The following is a 16052-nucleotide window of genomic DNA, read 5'->3' as shown; positions in this document are numbered from 1 at the left end:
AATGGTTTTACAGTCTGGCTCAGAGTCTGTCAGAAATGGGTCTGATATCTCACTTGAAGGATGGTGAATTTATCCACGATCTAATCAGAAATGGGAAGTGTTGCCTGTTGGACTGTACAAGGACTTAGGTAAACTGTTTCTTTGATATTTGATTTGGAAGCATCTGTGTATGGAAACCCTTTGTGATTCTGAGGAAGCATTCAATTGTACATAAGTGCTCAGAAACCAAATTACATAAGCCGTGTCAGTTTTTTCAATCAGATATGAAATATTTGAGACTTGTTTCGAAGTCTAAGATTTTTTTTTCTTTTTCTTGTAGTGTTATAGTGTGCTAGATTTTGGAAAAAGTCAAACTCATGATATTTCTTCCAATGGATCCAAACCATAGCCATTAGTTAGGAATTCAGCATGCATTCTGACACTCAGAAGCAGCTCCAACTCAAGGCATATGTATGTTTATCTTGATGGTTATATTACCATATGTGGTAGGAGCTGGTAAGGTCATCCCTTTCCTTGACCCAGAAGCATTTAGCAGTGGTGAAAAGACACTTATCAAGGTATGTGTAATTCTTTCCATATTTGTGCTTTAAAAATGTTCATTGATTATTTTTGGTTTATGGATATAGTCTTTGTGGTTGAAAAATAATAAAGATGTTAACCACAAGCCACAGCTGACTAGTTTACATCATCAGTATCTGAACTTGCAGCACTGGGAATTGCTATTAATGACTTGTGAGACTGAGTACTAGAAATGAGATGAATGTGGTAATGGTGTTGCCTTAATAAAGGATAGCATATGGTAATCTACAGAGTTTCATGGAAGAATAAGTTATTTTCTTTATAGGAAAATATAATGAATCCTCAACCAAATGTTCTTAAAGATGTTTTTTTTCAAAAACAGGAAAAAATGCAACCTTTCAAAGACTGTTTGATTGATGTTTGTATCCTGAGACTCTTATCAAGCCAGCTGTGAGATCTGGTTTGAGAGGGATACTCTGAACATGTATCACAGACATCTCATGCTAATTTTTTTTCTGGTAAAACATAAATCAGGAATACAATGCCAGTGATGGCAAAAAACATTTCACACCCGTAGAAAACTATCATCTGCTTGCATTACTAGGTTGATGTTGCTAAAGAAGATAAGCAATGCTTCCTTCCAGCCATCATTCAAAGTATCTGAAAGCATTTCTTGCACCCACTGTTACCAATGCAAACAGACATTGGAGGATTGCAGTCTTCCCTGATGTTATGTGGCTTGTCTGAGGAAGTGTTATCTGAGGAGATACCATGTCTTACAAAAGCAGAATTCCAGACAGCCAATTAGGAGTATTAGTATCACATTTCCATTTCTCCTGAAACAGAATAGAAGCAAGATTATTATATGCACTTAAAAAGCACTTCAAGTATAAATTCAAAGGACTGAATGGAGACAGGATGGAATTATTCCCCCAGGATAGTATATTTTTAATTGATATCAGTGTACTTCATACAGCTCACGTGGTGCTCAATTGCTGTGAATTATTCTTGAAGGAAGAAGGGAAAGTTTGAGTGTGTGACATTCATCTGTTTTAAAGAATAGGAAAAAGGATATTTATACTGTTTGCAAATATCAATACACTGAATGTTACACTAAACTTCAGGATTTAAGAGCTTGCCACAGAAGGTGAACACGGGTCATTCTGGTAAGGGAAGGGACAAAGAGAAATTGGAGCCATTCAGATGATTAGATATTTTAATGAGTATTTGATGAATGCTGATCATGGGAAGGTCAGAAAGTAATTTCTTCAGTTAAGTGTAAACCCTGCCTAGAGAATTAAACCTAATACTTTAAATTTCAGGCCAAAGTAGACTTGATATAATGTACAGAATGCCGCATTCTACATAAACCTCAATTTTGCCATAAACTGTGGCTATACCACGTGCACAGCAAAGCACAGAAATTTAATCTCTTGGAAGTAAAGTAATTTGGAAGTGCAGAGGAACTGGACACTGGAACTGTGAGAAACATATGAGCTGTTACTCCTTTTTTGGTATACTTCTGTAGTTACCTCATCATGTGTTATGCCAGTCATGTAGCTTATATAGATAAATAGCATAACTGTCTGCTGTTCAAAACCTCAGCTGCCCCCTTGACAAATTCTGTCATGCTACTTCATCAATACAAATGATTGAGATGTTCTGGGAATACTGGATGATAGGAAGCATAGAATGAAATGTAATTAAAAAATATATAGCATGGAGGCTTCTGTATTGGTCTGGGTTTTTTTATTAATAGTGAATTTCTTTTATTTAGATGAAGCTGCAGCAGGAAATTGCCTGTCAGAGGACATAACCTCACAGAAAGTTGTGTGTGTCTAGATTTGGAGAGGAGTAAATGTCATGCTGAATAGTTAGCAAAAACCCACTATCCCTCTCTTTCCTTATGAGAGGGGACAGGGAAAGTCCACTATCACACTAAGTGCTGCATCCTTTAGAGAAACTTCTGGGGTTTGAACTCTCATAGGATTGCTAGCATGGAGACCTACCTGCATGTGAAGGATTTGGTACATGGAGATCCCACCAGCACAAGTGCCTTCCACCTCTTGCTGCTGTGGTATAAGTAGAGGGACCATCTCATGGGAACTTGGATCCTGACTGAGATGACTAGGTGATGTTGCAATAGGAATAATTGTAATTTTCGTGGTGCCCTGTTCCAACTTGCTTAGGTATAGAAAGGTGAAGTGTGCCTTTATCTGTAAAAGTGAGTAGGAATTTTAAGTTTGAATATACCTGAAAGTGAGCTTAAGACATAAACGTGGTCAAATGTTGATATTGAAAACAATAATTCAAGAGTGAGAAAGCAGGAAAAATAGAGAAAAGTGGGAAAAGCTAATTATTGGAAGGAAAGTGTGTTACCACCACCATGAATGCCGAATCTCATCCTTGGTGATGGGGATGGAGATCTCTATCAGGTCGTTCTCTGGTGTTTTGTCTGTGAGCCTGAGTGGAGTTCTCGCAGCGTGTATTGGCCCTGCAGCGCGTCCTGGGTCCCGTAGGGCAGGTCGCGGTGGTGCCCGTGCAGTGCTGGGGCGCGGCCTGTGTGCGGACAGCGGCGGGAAGAGGGTGTGTGTGTCTATGGCGTGTGCTGGGCAGTGACTCTGTGTGTGTGTGTGTGTGTGTGTGTGTGTATGTGCCCGTAGCACTGGCGGGCCGTATGTGTGGGCAGGGTTTCCCGTCAAAACAATTCACGCAGTTTCAACAAACAGAAAGAAATTACGAAGTATGCGCTGCTTCTGTCAGTTATTTAGAAGCCCCTCTCTACTTTGGGACAAGATGACTTGGCAATACATGCTGTTAGATGAATGTTAGGGACGTGGTGGACTCCTATATCCTCTTCTCAAATTTCGTCTGTGGTATTACAGAAGCCGTATTGCTAATGTTTCTTCATTTGCTTCCTCTCTTGCTTCTAATTATTTAGTTTTTTTTGAGGCAGATGTTGCAGTTCCCCTTCCCTCCGCTGGATAAACTCAAGGGCTGACAGAGGTTTTGTATTAGCATAATCCCGGGCAGGTGGGGCTCGTTAGCCCTTAAAGGCAACCCACCTACGTCCTAAGGACCTCGCTGCCACCGTCCAAGCTCGCTTGGCCCCGGCAGATGAACCTTAGGATTAAAGGGTGGGCTCAGTTCCGCGCACACTGTGTCTCACCTAAAAAATCCAATGCGCAGGCTGGAAGGTGGAAAGACCTTCCCCGGATCTTCGCTCGCGAAGACTGGCCATTATTTATTAATGCTTGGGACTGCTGTTGAGACTTTGTCTGCCGTGCCTTCTCCTCTTATTTCTTGTGATGACAGAAATTGGGCTTTTCTGAGAAAGTGGCAAAGATTTGTTCTTTCCAGAGGGGACTGCATGTCTGGAAGATTGAGGGAGGGATATACTCTGATGGGTAGCTCTTTCCACAGAGCCACTGTGTGACTTTGGCAAACCCACAGGCTGCACTAGTTGGCTTCCAGTTGTGGCTCTTGCCACAACTAGTTGTGGCCATTGCATCACACAGACTGACAAGGTGTGATGCTGGGTACTACAGATCTCATTCTAGAAATTCTGTTCACTGGCACTAACAGCACTTGCACAGCCTGTGCATACTCAAATCGTGGCACAAAGCTGCAACTGGTTCATTTATTCCAATCTGGGACGACACAACTCTGCCCTCTGTGTGACAGCAATAGGAGTGTGAAGGCAGAGGCTGTGTGCTTGTTTCTCCCACTTTTCACTTTCCTGTCATTCCTAGTGCTGTCTCTTGTTCTCCAGTCTTTTACCATGCACCCTGCTGCCTGCTTTATCCCCTGCAGTGTTGCAGTTTCTTCCTGCTTAACACAGTCCTTTCTCACCCTCTTTTAGCTCTCTAATCTGCTGTCCTCTCTTGCAGTGAGTGAAGCTACATGCTGGTAGCCTCGCGTGAGCTGCTCAGCACAGTTGGTCAGCTGGTCTTTCTGTGGGAGACATCCTTCTTCATAGGGATCTGGCTAAAATGGAGAACTTCTGAGTTCCTTTCTTGGCTGTGCCAGACACTGCCTATGGGATGTTATCCAAGTCAGTGAAAGCCAGGACTATACTGGGCAGAAATCTTAAATGATGGGAGACTTACTAACTGTATAAATATGAGCTGAATTTTGAATACCTGTGTGGATCTAAGCTGGATCTATATGGATCTTTTCAGTACCTTGTTTTCATCTTTAAAAAGGGAGAAATACTCCTTGCTTTCTATCATTCTAGTTTTTACCTGTATGGTACTGAAAAGCATTACTGTACAGCAACAGAATTTGGGTCCTCTCTATAGGAATGTGATGTGGCCTGAACTAGTTAGAGCTTGAGTTTGGAGGAGGTGTAAGGAAATCTATGGCAATAAAATACGGCATGAACAGGCTGGAAAGTGATGAGTACATTCACACTCTTCTCTGTGTGCATGTGCTGCACGGATAAAATATGGACAGGAATAAATTCACTGCTTGAAGCAAATGCTGGCAGAATTGGGTATTTTTGCCAGCAGCCTACCAGTTACCTCTGTTGATTTTGCTGAGTTGCGTGAAGTACCTTTCTCTCTCTATTGCTTGCCATCCCTAGGAACACGGTCATGGAGAAGCAGTGGCAAGTGTTGAATTCTGTTACAGTATACAGACCTGCACAGGGGACCTAAATGAAAATCAAAAGTCTTGTTTGCAAACCTGGGCATATGTGGGACTTAAATGGGCTTAGCCCATGAAAGTTGTGTTTTTCATTTGAGTCCAAGTTAATAACTGAGGTGTAACCTCTGCTCATTGCCTGAGCCAAGCTCCTGAAGCTCATTAGCATCATTAGCATCAGAGCACAAAGGAGCATGGTTCTCACATTGATGTAACAATAGGATATGTAAGAGAATACTCATTTGATTAGTCTAATACTTGGTTTAGTCTAGTCTAAGTGAGAGGAGAATCGAGCAAAGGAGTATGTTTTACCCTCAAAATGTTTGTATCAGCACCTGTGTAATTTGTAACCCAGTTGGAAAAGTAGATGATGGCACCATCTTTTCTGCCTGGAAAACAATACTCAAAGCCAAATTTGCAAAGGAGGAGTTCATACAGTGCAATTGTTTTGGGTGAATGCGCTGATTTTTCTCAAAACAAGGCAAATTGAGAAAGTGTGCAAATTTCTGAGCACTGCTACTTTCACTGCACAAAATCTTTTATGACTGGTGATGGAAAATGGACATGTTTGGAAAACAATATACATCTGCTGTTCATAGTTTTTACTCTGTGAGAAGTGGGCATACCTTTCAGGAAAAAGGTCCCTGAGGGAAGAGTTCCCTTACCATATATTTGCCTGCAGAAAAAGTGTATAAAAGTCCCACTTTCCAAAGCAATGCAGAAGATCTCTTTTATTTATTTTTCTACTAGTGAGTGAATGTGCTGTGAAATCTCTGCTCTTTGGGGGTCACTGTGTACTAATAGCTAGGCTTAGTTTTGTAGTGGAAAAGTGCAGATATTGTTTTCTTTGGAATATTGGCCACTGTATTGTTTCTCTTGCTTTTAGTAAGGTAAAGTCTCTATGCCCATAATTAGTTCTTTCATGTTGTGGATAAAATATCTTTTTCCAGCAGGTTTTTGGGTGCCATTTTAGTTTTGAGTTTTCTTTTTTATTATATAAATGTGCTTTGTATAAATTTAACTGTTTAAACCAAGAGAAATTAAATACTTAACCTAGAAGAAATAGGCAGATAGGCCACTTAATAAATGGATGGCAACAAAGCTTAATTATATACCTACTTTTTAATTTTTTTAACCCAAGATGAGGGAGTGCTGCTCATGGAAACACTTGACTAAACCCTACCATGGGTGTTAGGTAAGTCTCTCTTCCTTGTGGCGGGGGGGGGTGGGCTTTCTTTCCTAATACCTTTATGTGAGGTGAAAATTTCTGCCCTGCATTTCTTGCTTGGTTTTCATGGATTAATGCATGATATGCTTTTTGATTCCTGTACCTTAAACAGGAAGGAAACAATGGATTCATTGTTTCTTCATTTGTTGCTTTTGCTAGCACCCAGAAGAATCATAATACCTTTCAGGTAGAAAGAAAACATAGTCCTTGCCGTTCATGGGGGATTTGGGACACTTCAAGTGAGAGGCTTGGTGCCCTGGGTGGAGCTCTTCTGGATGTGCTGAAAATTTGTAATGTGAAAAGCTTGCTGGAGAGGCTCTGTCTCTTCCACTGGATATACATGAGTCCTAGGGAGACTGAGGCTAGCATCTGTGTTAAGAAAGATGTGCATTCTTCTTGGCATTTACATTCTAGTCCTTGTTACTGTGTCTAAGCAGCACTAGGTTTTTTATTTTTCAGCTGACTGACATTGTACTCCACACAGCCCTGTGTTTGAAGAGATGCTCGTATTTCTCTACTCTCTTTTGTGGTAGGTTTTACACCCTCTTTGAGTGCACTGGTGACTTTGAAGTCTATGGATTGTGCTGTTTCAGGCCAAAAGGCCTGAAGCAGCATGTGTAAAATTTTCCTAAAATGTTACCTCTGCCTGTCTAACATACAAGCAGCTTTTCTGTGCCTAGGAGGTAATCATAAGGATGATCAAATCTCATGGTGTGTGGGCTTCTCCCTTATGCCCTTGGAAGCAATCCCCCAGACAGACATGCCAGCTGGGTGGCTTGCTCACAAATCTAAGCTTACTCACCTTCATGTCAGACGGTCACAGCTGTGAGCACCACCATCTGGGCTGTAGCCTCTGTATATAAGATGAGGCTGATTTCAGATGAGCTGTGGAAATGGCCTAGCCATAGCATCATTTAGAAATCATCTGCTGGGTTGGGGAAAACCCACACTATGCTCTCTTTATGTTGTGAGGAGGTATGAGAAAATGTGCAGAGCCAAACCACGCTCTCTGCTCTGGCCTGGAGCAAGAGAGGAGGTATGAGCCAGTCCAGAGTGCATGGCACATTTTCTGTCCTCTGCACTGGGAGAAAAAAAGCAAAGTCTGCTGGAAAGTTTGCCCCTACCACAGGTTGTCCTGTGTTTGACAGAGGGCAGGCAGCATAAGTTAGGCTGGTTTCCCATCTCCTCAACTGCTGGCTTTTCTCTGCCTATGCTTCTTATCCAACCCAGTTCCTAGGGTAATTGTGTCCTTTGGGGGCTAGTGGAGGTTTAGTCCTTCTTCTTTCCTCATCTTTGATCATGATATTGCACTTGGCACTGGAGGGACTGAAAGTGAAGAACAATGTAATTGTGCCTGGTATTTCAGGGGTGCTTAGAGATATTCAACACTGCGTTGAATATTTCAATATGCAATGAGGAGGAGGAAAATTTTGTTTAATGTTGCCAGGGAAGGAGTCCTATCTCTCTTCTTAAGGTCTTTTGATACCTCCTTTAGCTCCCTACAGGGTTTACAGGGTAGGACCAAGGCTCTGCCCCAGCCATGTGGCTCTCCAGGGATATATTTTGTCATTGGAAGTGTTAAAACTCCCTTCCATCCTTGTCCTGATCAAAGACAAAGAATGACAGACTATCATTTACAATAAACGGTTGCACTGCCTAAGTGTGAAGAGTGCTGTGAAGGAAACTCAAACCTGTTGGATAAAAATGCTGCTGACTGAGTCTGAGGGCATTTGCTGGAGTGAGAACTGTGTTCAGATGAAGCTGTGATTGCAGACTAATTGGATGCTGATCCTTGCTGCTGGCAGGGTTATAACCTTTTGTGTCTCTGACCTATGCCAGTGCTCCAGCATGTCATACCTTTGTTACTGGTACCAGGATAGCAAATAAAGACTACTTTCTTGTCATTAGGGCTGAGTGACACATCATCATTACCCTGGAGCAGGAGGAAGCCTGCCTCTTTGTGTCAGTCTCCGTGCTAGGGAATAGGGTTGGTTGCTCCCAGTGCAGTCCTCACTACTGTGATTCTCCTAAGTAGAGCTTTGGTCTCTCAGCTTAAACGTTGAGCATCTATGCTAGTTGCAGGACAGAAGCTCCTTTCTAAAGGTTTCTATCTTTATGCCATGAGCACTAGAACAGTTTTGACCCACTGTTAGCTGCGGAGACAACTAAAAAAATTAGATATTGGGGATGAGAGGCAAGAACCAAACTAGTTTGGTACAGATGGGAAGAATGGCCTTCTGTGTGGTGTATTTGATGCTTTATATGCATTTTGCTGTATTGTGGGAATGTGCAGGGATGGGGTGTTTCAGAATGTGTTTCTGAAATGGCAGCTGAAGACATTGCAGTGACAGTGGTGGAGGACAGTGCTACTCAGTAATGATCAAGGTACACCATGTCAAATAAAGAGAAGAAAAATAATTTTGGGAAACTCAGTAATAAAAATAATAAAAATGGCTTCATTTTGAAAAGCAAAATATTGTCCCTCTCCAAATACTCCAAAGGCTTTTTCAAGTGCGGGATGTAGCTCTGCCATCACAGCTGCTTTGGATAGAAGTTACTCAGGGGGCTGGACTAGCAATAGCCCAAGCGGGTCCTTTGGCCAGCACTGCCTGCCGAGTCTTGAAGGCTTTGCAGTGCCAGAATGCAAGTTCTTCAGAGTGGCTGTATGCAGCAATCAGACCTACCTCCAGGACATGATCTACAGTGTACTTTCTAGACCACAGATTACCTCATCTTTAGATTGTAAATTTTGTAGGAAAAATTGATAAACTTGCAAGAGCCACAGTCTTGACAGAGATTTCCAGGTACTTCTAACATGATTCCTCTGAGGGAGTGGCTGCAGGCTTAGGTCTCCAAGAATATACTAAGAGTCCAACACATATAAGCACTTCAGCTCTTATTGTGAGCAGTCCCTTGCCCCAAGTTATCAAGCTCAAGCCGTTAGCAACAAGCACTTGCAGGGCCCTTACTTACCATTATAGCGTATTGATATTAAAATTGTACTTGGTTTGGGGTTTAATTTCTGCACATAATATTCTTTCTGTGTCTTATATGTGCAATCATAAATGAGGAGTTGGGTTATTCAACTCCCAAAAAGGTTTGTAGCTTTGAGCTGTGACAAAGGGTCTCTGACTGCTAAAGCAAAGGCAATAGGAAAGTCTGGCTAGAGTTGCAGCCCTGACAATGTGGGCAAGGACTACCATGATAGTTCCCTAAATTCTTACAACTGTGGATTTAAGCACGTTATAGCTGTGTATTTACAGCGGACATATTTACAGCTATATATTTACAGGTGGCTCCTAGCATAGGGTGCAAAGGGGCACCCATCGGAATTTAACTCTGCATTTTTCATAGCTCACGTTTCCAGTAATATTTCCCAGAAAATTATGGTATCTATGACAGTTTGTTGGCTTTGAAGTTTCAAGTAATGGGATTCAAAAGTTTCTCTAAGTGAAATTCAGCTTAGCAAGAAAGATGCAAAGTTTACTTTTCATGATATCACCCAAAGCAAAATTTTTGGGTTTTTTTTGGTGGAATTTTAATGGAAATTTGACTTGGAACACAGAGTTTGAGATGATTTGGCAAGGGAATATCAAAACCATGGTAAGTGTCTTTAAAGAGTGAAAAAAAAAAAAGCCAGAAAACCACAACTCCCAGTTGCTTTCAGATTTAGGTAGTGCATCCCTCCTAGCTCCCTGTTGCAGTAGGCTCGGAGAGAACCTGAGGGTACTTCTTCAGTTTTCCTTTCTAACAGTCCACATCCCTTAACTGCACTTTTTTCTTAGCCTGGATTCTTCAGTGTTTTACATCCTGGAAATCTAGGGGATGGTAAGATCTGGTAGGGATTTGTAATTCGTTCCTACGTAATGTCATTACCTCTTTTTTTTTGCTCATGGATACATAAAGGCTGATAATTTCTGTAGTTAGTGGAATGACTGAGAATGAGGATTTTGTTCTCTCTTGTCTAGTAAATTCTGCAAAACATGTAGGTATTACTTTTAATATTTTAAACCATCGTAGCCACATCATGGGAGCTGTCTGGTATTAGAAGAAGTTTCCAAAGGGTTGTTAAAATGAAGGAAAAAGTACCTTCCAAAAACAAACACCACTTTAAACAAACACACTTCATCTAATAAAGCTGTGAAATTTCAAATGACATTAGTATAATTATGATTTCTTGCTATAAAAGTGTATAGATTTGTCTCTCTTTGGTTTTTTTTTTTACACTATAAAGATTAGTTTACTGTCTATGGACTGAATCCTTCTTGCATTACACATGATTAAATTTGTGGGGCCCAATGGCCAGAAAGAAAGACCCAGAAAGGCATTAAAATAGTTTAGCCCATTCAGTTGCAAAGTCATCTTACACACAGTTTCCCCCTAAATGGTTTTGTGTATATTATTGCCCAATATGAATCTGCAGAATATCTCCTGGTCTGGAATCTTGCCCTCTTAGAGCAGTCAGGTGTTGTCCTGCAGCCTTGCTTAGTGGTTGGTACATGCATGTGTTAGGATCTGTGTACTGTGCTGCTTTCCTAGGCAACAATTTTCAAATTTATTTTCACAATTCATTTATATACTTTGTATGTTTTCAGAATCAGTTTTCATCTGTTTGTTCATTTTTTTTAAGCTACCGACATAATTTGCAAAGTTATCCATACTGTATGATCACTAAAGGAAAACAGACTTAAGCTTACTTTATCAATAATGTTTAAAGACAATGAAAAGTACTGGTCAGATTATGCAGGTGTGGAGCTATTTTCATAATAAATGAACTAGTTTTAATGTCTAGATAAATAATTGAATACCTGTAAACTAACCCTGTGCATCCAACTAGTCCAGCTTGCCAAGGATCACCATCAAAGTTTTAAATCTCTTTAAAAGTTTAACTTCAGAACACAGCTGTTCGGTCTGTAATTTCTGTTGTACTATTAGAAATGGAAAGGGGCTGTGAAGCCTGCCGACTCAGCTTTCCCACTGGTGTTTCTCTTTTTCTGCAGAATCAAGATTGTACAGCAGAGCATTTCTGTTCCCTTTTACATGTGGTTCTTGTTAAAAAAAAAATACTATGAAGTTTAGCTGTAGTAAAATTATTTATTTGATCTTTTCTTAAACTGGTGCAAAAAGTAAATATGTTTACTGTGTCTCTTTCCATTCAGTGTATTTCCTTTTTTAAGCTCCATTTGTGTTCAACAAGACAGCCTCTTTCTCCAAGATTAACATTTCTTATGATTGTTCCTGACAGAGGATTTACTTTCAGAGGCCCTGCTAAGGATAACCAAAAAAGGGCATGTAGCAAGACAGTTTTGGCAGCTTGCACGAATTTTCAAAGCTTTTTAGGTCTTGGTTTTCTGATGAGTGGCTTCCTGAGCATGCCTAGGGAATGACAGGCATCTCTGCAGGCAGGCTGCACCTACCTTGGCTTGTGCCTAGTCATTGGCTGTCTATTAGAATAAATTGAGGACAATGCATACCGCTGCCTGCCAATTGTAAACATAAGGGATATGTATTCACTTAGCATTGACTTTTGGGAGGGGCCAAGGAAAAGCTGTAGTTTTATTGAATAGTGTGTGAGGCTGCTGGTGTCTTTCTTGCTGCGCTCCTGCCCAAGTAGCAGTTATTCATTTCCTTCCTGCTAGTTGAATACTTTTCAGCCAGAGGTAAGGACTTACAATATGTATTTGTTTGGGAGTGATCCAGTCTGACTGCATTTGCGTTACGGCTACAGATTAAGCAGCATGTGAAATCTAACGGGCTGTGGAAATACTGTGAATGTGTCAGAAACTATTTTTGCTCTCCTCCTCTCTCTGTGCCTCACCCCTCACCCCCTTTCCAGATGTTCGTGGTGAACTAAGGGAGATTGTGCCAGGTGGGTGGAGGGGATGCCTGCTTGTCCACCGCAGCAGACCTGAATGAGGTGATGCAGGGCAGGATCTGTGCTGGTCCTGCCACTCCATTTTTAATCCTTCTGTGGGCTTGTTAGTGGAGCAATAACCTCTTGTTTCCACCCCCCCCCCCCCCCCCTTTTTTTTTTTTTTTAAAGGAATAGCAATAAGACTTTTTAGTGCATCAAGGTGTGCTGAATTGCTTTTAATTTTGCATCTTAATACCTGAGCTTTCAGGGCAGCTTGACTACAAAGGCAGTCTCCAGGCGTAACTGATACAGAGATAGTAAAGCTCTGGTTAATGTAAGTGATCTGATACTTGCTGAAGCAGATGTCCCCTGTGGCAGCCTTTCACAGAAGTATTGTTGACAACAGATGGCATCCGATTTTGTTTTCAGCCTTCAACATGTGGAACAGCATATTGCCAGAACGTTTTTGTGAAGTTGTCTTTCCTGTTAAGAGGGGGAGAAAAATGTGCTTGGGTGCGATTGGAACTCTTAAAAGTCTGATTCTGCACTTGTGTCAGAGTGGTCCCAGGGAGAGCTAGTGAGCAGGCTCCCCTTCCCAGCTCCTTTGACATGCTCAGACAGTTGGAAAGCATTGTTCAAGGTTGTCGGCTGATAGCATGACATTTTGCATAGCAGGAAATTTCTCAAAGAAAGAGCTGGGAAAAGGAAGGGAGGGAGGAAGTTAACTGCAGATGAATACTTGATAGCAGCAGACATTGACCAAACTGCTAATCTCTGGCCAGATCTGCAGAAATAGAATAGATTTTTTTCTTATGTCATATATAGTTTAGAAGAATGAAAACATAACTCTTTTAAAATTACTTTTTGTGGAGTATTTGTTTTCAGAGGAATATTTATTTTCAGAGTATGCAGTTTTTGTGCAATTTTGCCTGAGAAGGCTTCTCTTGCTAAAAGGTGGGCAGGAGAACAGTTTGCGAAAAAAACACATTCCCTCCTTGGAAGCAGCTCAAAGGAAATAAGGAGCCAGATTTTTGCCTTTTTTTTTTGATTGGTTTGTTTGGAGGTTTTTTGTTTGTTTGTTTGGTTTTGGGTTTGGGTTTTGTTTGTTTGTTTGTTTTGTTTTTATGACAACTGCCTATTTACTATGATTTGTCTATTTTAGATACCATACTGTGAAAGATTGGTACTTGTGTGATTTGCCGTCAAGGAACCCTGGGACCCTGCCTCCATTCTTTCTCTGTCTCATTAAGTGTAGCTGTAGTTTCTCAGTAAGCATATGCATCAGCAGCATGTCTTTCATCTTCTTCTCCTGCCACTGAGACAGAATGGGATCCTAAAATGACACACACCAAAACCGATGGAATGGACTCTTGTAACATAAATTACAAATGGAGGGAAACTTTAAGTAGTCCATTTGCTTAATTAAACTGCCTTTAAGGTAAGGCAGGGATGAACTTTTCTCAATATATTTGAGGAAAGTATAGGTCTGCCTTTTTTAGGGAAGCTTTTTTGATAGGTGCTTATCTTAGTCAATAAAACCTGCATACCTTAATGCAGTATCTAAATCATAATGGCAGGGAAGAAATACCAGATAAGATATCTGTGAACAAGAGACTCAATTGAAATAATTTGTATTTTCTGAAAACTCTTCTTTATTACCACTTACAATGACAAGAGGATCAATCCACAGCCTTCATTCACACAATTAGTCCTGGTGAAATCAATACCATCATTAATAGATTCAGGGTCTGATGCAAGGGTAATCCTGTGTACTCTAAATACACACTGACAGTGACGTAAGCGATGTATTAGAAGAATAAGGGATTTTCCACAGTTATTACTTCTCACAGCATTATTCTGACATGGAGCAGCCTGAGAAAGGGTAATTTCCCTTGTGCTTTTATTTTTTGTCCAACATCAATACACATAATGGAATAGTGACACTGAAAGCTATGTTATTTGAAACAAAAAGGAAGGCATATGAGTTCCTCTGGCTGTCATTAGAGGGAAAATTGAAGTGCATTAAGATGCTTTCTTATTCTTCAGTGTCATTCATGTGGCATGCCAGTCAGCATCTCAGTCCCATACAGGTTTAGGGCACAGTGCTACTTGTTCCAGGTGGTGAGACTAGAAAGATAGGGCAAGGCCTGTGGGATGTCCTTCATTCAGGACAAATAGAACATGAATGCCCTGGTACTGTTTAAAATACTCTGATTTCTCAGTAGTTGCTTACATGAGACCTATTCTGTGGGCTGCCTGAATTTTAATTTGTATTAAAGATCCATGGAGCTGTTAACCCCTATCTGCCAAGGGTACAGTTTAGTATATTTGATTACTGTATGTGAACAAAGGACAGGAGAGAGCCATATATACCTGAGAGGGCCAAGAGAGCAGCATTAATCTGCAGGGCTTGTCTGGACTCTCCTGGGTATGGAAGAAAACACCCAAAAAGGCAACAGGGCAGAATGAGAAATGCAGTCCTGTGAATCTTTTGTTGCCTTTGAGAGGAGCTTCTTAGGGAGTTTGCAGGATCGGGCTCCAGGGGTACAAAGCCTGAGGCATGCAGGCCTGTGACTGCAAAGAGTGGGAGTCTGCCTTCAAAGAAAGCTTTTATTCTTTAAAAATTGTCTCCTCATAGTAACTACCCCCTGGCAGCTTATAGCAAGAAAGCTGCTGTCTTACTAGAGCGTCCAGAAATAATGCATGTTTAGGGGATGGTTTGATGGTTTTGTTCATAGCTCCTGAGGGGTTAAATGGATGAAAACAGATTTGGGGGGGCAACTGTACCAAGTCACCTAACATATGTGTGTAGGTACTTACTCTTGGGGTGCTGATTCTTGTTGGGAAGCTGTAGCTCATCCATGCCTCCAAGCTGCTTGTCAAGGATTTGGTTAAGGCTGAAATTTGACCCAGAGACATGTGAAGATCTGACTATTCTGGATGAAACACTGAGGTTGCAGGACTGCTGAATTATGTAACTTTCTTTTTTTTTTTTTTTTTTTTTTTTCCTTTCCTGATGCTTTGGTACATTTCAACTAGTCAGCAGGGAAGGACACTCAATACTCTCTCATCGGGGGAGCTTGCTCCTACTTTTCTTGAAACAGATTTGATCAACCAAAAAGGATAGAGAATGTAACACTGTTATGTAACTGCTAGCCTCGGTGTGTTAGCTGTATGGTTTACATTTTGCATGAAGAAAGTGCTGCTTTTCATATGTTTTTCCATTGGAACTATGGCTAGTGCTTACAAATGGTGTGGGGCTTGCAGCCTGACTGCTGAGCAGATAGCAGCGTTGGCAGTGTGGTCCCTACGGTGTCCCTCTCCCAGAGCATCCTTAGCTGCCCTTGCAAGGAATGCTGCTTTCCAGTCTTTCTCATTTACAAACCTCCTTGCTATGGCTTTGTTGTGCAGAAACTGTTGTGCATCCAGTGGCAGCAGTGCCCAGCCTCACTGGACTCCCCAGCAGTGAGGTAGGTAGGCTCTGAGCTGGGTTACCCCTCCACCAGTGGTCAGGAACCACCACTGCAAGTTTATGCCTCTTTCCCCTTCCTTCCCCTTTTGTCCGCCCATCAAGAAGGAAAAACTCTGTCCATGAAGCATAGGGGCACCTCCTAATCAGAAAATCTTGTCTATAGAAATGTTTATGGGTTGAAGCTAGGAAAAAGTGTTTATGGAGACTGTCCTGCTAGCTTGCAGTGAGGGCAGGACCAAACAACTGAGGAAGCAGGGGAAAGAGAGAAAGGGAAAAAGCAGCTGTATCTTAAGCCACTAGAATAATTTTTCCTTTGAATTTTTTTCTGTGGTCTT

General features: G+C 41.3%; 1 protein-coding gene across 3 annotated transcripts in view; it reads left to right on the top strand.

Annotated features, from left to right (window-relative positions):
- CALD1 (caldesmon 1) overlaps positions 1-16052 on the top strand; it is a 269935-nt gene that overhangs the window by 49789 nt on the left and 204094 nt on the right. For 2 of the 3 annotated variants that reach the window (XM_050323368.1, XM_050323367.1), the window contains exon 1: positions 11786-12051. The exons of the other annotated variant lie outside the window; for it this stretch is intronic. The gene's annotated coding sequence lies outside the window, so the exon portion shown is untranslated. Of the gene's footprint in view, positions 1-11785; positions 12052-16052 lie in introns of those variants that run through there. 3 annotated transcript variants of the gene reach the window in all.

This window comes from Myiozetetes cayanensis, unplaced genomic scaffold (assembly GCF_022539395.1).
Source record: "Myiozetetes cayanensis isolate MyiCay16 unplaced genomic scaffold, myiCay2020 scf3, whole genome shotgun sequence".
In the NCBI taxonomy this organism is placed as follows: domain Eukaryota; kingdom Metazoa; phylum Chordata; class Aves; order Passeriformes; family Tyrannidae; genus Myiozetetes; species Myiozetetes cayanensis.
This window is presented reverse-complemented; position numbering and strand designations above follow the sequence as displayed.